This window comes from Penaeus japonicus, unplaced genomic scaffold (assembly GCF_977035675.1).
Source record: "Penaeus japonicus unplaced genomic scaffold, GWHDUDI00000001_assembly GWHDUDI00000010, whole genome shotgun sequence".
Taxonomy (NCBI): domain Eukaryota; kingdom Metazoa; phylum Arthropoda; class Malacostraca; order Decapoda; family Penaeidae; genus Penaeus; species Penaeus japonicus.
The window spans coordinates 13649980-13654979 of NW_028234412.1; the positions used below are offsets into that span (position 1 = coordinate 13649980).

The 5000-nt window shown below is 37.5% G+C and overlaps 1 pseudogene across 1 annotated transcript in view; it reads left to right on the top strand.

Moving 5' to 3' along the window:
- Nucleotides 1-1971, top strand: part of LOC122259746 (rhodopsin pseudogene) — a 2908-nt pseudogene extending 937 nt beyond the window's left edge. Inside the window, exon 1 of the transcript XR_015191327.1 lies at nt 1-1971. This exon is cut by the window's left edge and continues 937 nt beyond it. The product of XR_015191327.1 is annotated as a rhodopsin pseudogene (transcript).
- Nucleotides 1972-5000: the final 3029 nt, after the last annotated feature.

The window sequence follows — 5000 nt, forward strand, 5'->3', positions numbered from 1 at the left end:
ACATATATATATATATTTATAAATATATAAATATTCACACGTATAAATATTTTCATATATGTGTGTATACATCTACAAAGATCTTTATTGACAAACATGTGAATCTCTGCAATTAATTATATACTGCATATATTGATATAGTTAATGTGTTTGTTAATTTTTAAGATGTTTATGTACACGTTCATTAATTTCACAGATGTCACTAATCTTTATGGGAACTACACAGTGTAATGTAAAGAAATTATACATAGACTAATTAATTGCAGATGTCGACGTGGAACCAGCCACCCCAGGACACTGTCCTTCCAACCACTAATCCTTATGGGAATTATACAGTGGTAGATACAGTGCCTGAAAGTATGCTCCATATGGTACACTCTCACTGGTATCAATTCCCTCCCATGAATCCTCTCTGGTATGGCCTTCTCGGGTTCTGGATGACTGTCATGGGGTCACTATCTCTGGCGGGTAACTTTGTTGTCATTTGGGTATTTATGAATACTAAGGCTCTACGATCACCTGCTAATCTATTGGTCGTCAACTTGGCCATCTCCGACTTCTTCATGATGCTTACCATGACACCTCCACTTCTTGTCAACGCTTACTGGGGGACATGGGTTCTCGGCGCACTCTTCTGTGAGATCTACGCCTTCTTCGGATCTTTCTTCGGCTGCGTATCCATCTGGTCTATGGTGTTCATCACTGCTGACCGATACAACGTCATCGTCAAGGGAGTATCTGCTGAACCTCTGACATCAGGAGGTGCGATGCTGAGGATTGCTGGCACTTGGCTTTTCACTCTTGCTTGGTGCCTTCCTCCTTTCTTCGGATGGAACCGTTATGTGCCTGAGGGTAACATGCTTGCTTGTGGTACTGACTACCTGACGGAGACTGAACTCTCTAGGAGTTATCTCTACGTCTACTCGGTATGGGTATATCTTTTCCCTCTTGCATATATCATCTACAGTTACACCTTCATCGTTAAGGCTGTCGCTGCTCACGAGAAGGGAATGCGAGAACAGGCCAAGAAGATGGGAGTCAAGTCCCTCAGGAGTGAGGAAGCCCAGAAGACCTCTGCCGAGTGCCGTCTGTGCAAGGTTGCTCTCATGACCGTCACTCTGTGGTTCGTGGCATGGACCCCCTACTTCGTCATCAACTGGGGAGGAATGTTCAACAAGCCCATCGTTACCCCTCTCTTCTCCATCTGGGGCTCCGTCTTCGCCAAGGCCAACGCCGTCTACAACCCCATCGTGTACGCCATCAGCCACCCCAAGTACCGCGCTGCCCTTGAGAAGAAGCTGCCTTGCCTTGCTTGCAACACCGAAGGCAGAGATGGAGGCTCTGACGCTGGATCCACTACCACTGCCGAGACCGCTGAGAAGACCGAGTCTGCCTAAGGAACTAATATCATTCGAATGTGTTCTAGGTCACTGGAAAACATATCCCTTGTTTTTGAGTAGAATAAAATCTCCCAGCATGGCACGCATGAATTTCATAGCGACCTAATCAAATCAAATAATAAAACAAAACAAAATGTAATTTTTAAATCCTATAAGCCGATAAACTGAAGAAAAGGGGAAAACTAAGGAAAATCATATACGAACATCCATAACATATAATGGTTAAAAAGAGCGAGCAGAAAAATAGACGATACTAAAAGTATTCCCACATTGGCTCTATTAATGAATTTTCCAGACATTTTCTAAGGTTAAGAATTTATCTATTTTGAAAATCCATCGTAAGGTACGTAAAATACAAATAATGGACAAATAATCTTAATCATGGTGCTTAGACATTAATTAATGGATTCATTAAGAGATCATGTTATATGTACAATAAGGTTGTGTAATTCTAAAGGTTATGGTACCTAGTGGAGACCGTCCTATCTAGGAGTTATCTCTATGTCTACACGGTATAGGTATATTTTTCATACATATCTATAGCAATACCTTCATGGCTAAGGCTGTCACTGCTCACGAGAAGGGAATGTGAGTGAGGAGGCCCAGAAGATTTCTGTTGAATGTCGTCTCATGACCGTTACTCTGTGGTTCGTGGCATGGACCCCCTACTTCGTCATCAACTGGGGAGGAATGTTCAACAAGCCCATCGTTACCCCTCTCTTTCCCATCTGGGGTTCTGTATTCGCCAAGGCCAACGCCGTCTACAACTTCATCGTCCACGCCATCAGACACCCTAAGTACCGTGCTTCCCTTGAGAAGAAACTGCTTTGCTTGCAACACCGAAGGCAGAGATGTAGGTTTTGATGCTCGACCCACTACTACGGCTCTCCCAAATACCCTGTCATTTAAAATAAAACCTCCCAGCATTGAATATTCCATTTTGATCAAAGTCACGGATAGTGCATTTACTTCAAGATGTTCTAATTTGTTGTCAAAAACCACAAAGTGACCATTATGCCAAATAAGGTACATGAAGGCATTTACATTTCCTGAAATGTGCATATATTGTAGGAAGATAGGGTGCATGAATACACATGGAACTGAGGAGTAAAGCTGTTTCGTCGTGATGATATGAATGGCATAAATGCTAAAGCTTCTGCAATTTACAATAAGATGTGATTTAATTCACCATATTAAGATGTATAGATACTTATTTTGTCTATAAAAGTCATATATATGAAATGGGACAGAGGGGGCATATTAATCAAAAAGTGTCAAATTTACCTGTAAAACAATTGAAACACTTTTCAAAACAAAATCGCTCTTCATTATTAATTAATGGTGCAAATCCCTTATGCTCATAACCTACCTTTTTATGTCAATTTTCACATATGTTTAAGACACGAATGTGTTGGGTTGCTTCTACCAGATTGGGAAAAAAAATCATACATCTTAGTAGTATAAATATGTTTAAGAGAAAAATGAACGTATTCAAGATATATACGGTATATACGAACACAAACATATATCTACGTACATACATTAGTGTTTACATGTATATATATGTGTGTTTGGGAGTGTGATTATATGTGTATGAATAACAATGAAACCATTGAAACATACTTATTTTCCATTTATTATCCCACACCGAAACGACTGATACATCGATCAGTAGTTTCTTCTAAATGCTTTGCTTATTTATCAAATGTCTTTTCGCTAGAGCGAGGGAAATCAAAGACGATAGATATATTCACAGTAATTGACAAATGCGATATTTGTTTATCAAAAAGGCGCACTAATAGATCCTAAATCAGACATGAAACAGTTAACAGTTTACACCCAATTGTTTTTAATTTACATCATCAATGAACGCAAATAACGTACTTTCCGTATAAATTTATGATCAAGGTATATACCTATTTCGGTATTGGTGGAGAGATAATAAAGGTATTAAAAAACACTAAGAAATACAGTCAGCTGTATACTGAAATAAGTACGATTTGGATTAAAGTTAGCGCCACATCGAAGATCATCCAAATAATCACCTTTTAATTACCGAAATTTGGTACAGAAGAGAAGATAAGAGAATGTCCTTACTCTTTCACCAATCATTCTTCTGAATACATATCTCGTGAATATATGTATATATGTGTAGGTATATATATATATATATATATATATATATATATATATATATACATATATGCGTATATGTATGTATATTTATTTATTTGTGCATTTGTTTGTATGTTTATATAATAGTTGATATGAAACTGTTAAGAAATAAAAGCAAAGACTAGTTATATCTTACTCAAAAACGAATTGTCCAAATCAAAGTTAAATCAGCACACGTAAACACAAAACATATATGTATGTTTGTATGTAAATGCCATCGTGATAGCATTTATACTAAGCAAATTACGGCGATCACTAGGAAACCATTAAAACATGTATGTTTGCATGACGTTGAAAACGAGGAAGTTGGTAATCCTATAATGCAGGTACAAAGCTTCAGCCGACTATATAAGACTAGCATGCACACCTGCACTCTTAGTTGCCTTGCAAGAATCCTCTGGAGAGGTGCTTCGCCGAAGAAATTCGTGTTTGAAATTTCTTCGGTTGAAGACCTTTTTTCGTATTCGTGCTTCTACAACTAGATGTGGGAGTGGATGAAGGTCTTTTAAAAAAATCGAATCTCTAATGTAGGTCTCATCCTTGTACTAAACACTATAAATCTACTACAGTTTACTTCTAATGGAATATATCAATCCATACGACATATATATGGATACAACAAATCAATTTACATAAGAAGTAAACTTTGGATGTTACATTGAAAACATAAGAATTGAATTTACATGAACATGTTTACAAATAAACATGTTGGAGTAAAACATGTTGAATGAAAACGGGTAGGAGTTTGACATGGAACATCTGACAAATTAGATAATAGCATTGCCAAATGCTTGGCTCCTCCCCATTCACGGGAATCAGCATATGTGTTCAATTAGTTTTTTTTTCTGCGCCGTTACGCATTATTTTGGCAATAAAACATCATAAGAACTAAAGAGATTGAATATACAAGTTTTCTATATATTTCTAGTACATAAGCAAAACAGGTTCTCCCACCAAGTAACTCCTTCGAATGGTGGCAAATATTACATAAATCGAATCTGCACAGATAGCGTATAGATTCAAGTATTAGTTCAATTCTGTACATTTCCCTTTTGTATGTATGCTATTCATGTAACATTACTTGCTCATAAGACATCCTTATAACAGACTTTAAAAATTTACTATACTGAAGGAAAAAGGGAAAGTGATCAAATATCATTGCTTATGCCACCAAATTATTGTTGTTGCATATCATCGCATTGCGTATACCTTGTAGAGGTCTATAAACAACCGCCCCATGAGGCCTGTCGTAAAAAGCTGTCGTGCCGCCGGTAACGACGGCTAATGCCACGTACCCTCTGCCTTTTTCTAAAATTTAACATTTTTCTTCGAATTTCAACCGTAATAGTAATATGTTTAATCAGCGGAGATAAGGCTTACACAGAAGGTAGGTAGATACGTTCTATACCTGATGAGAACTAATAT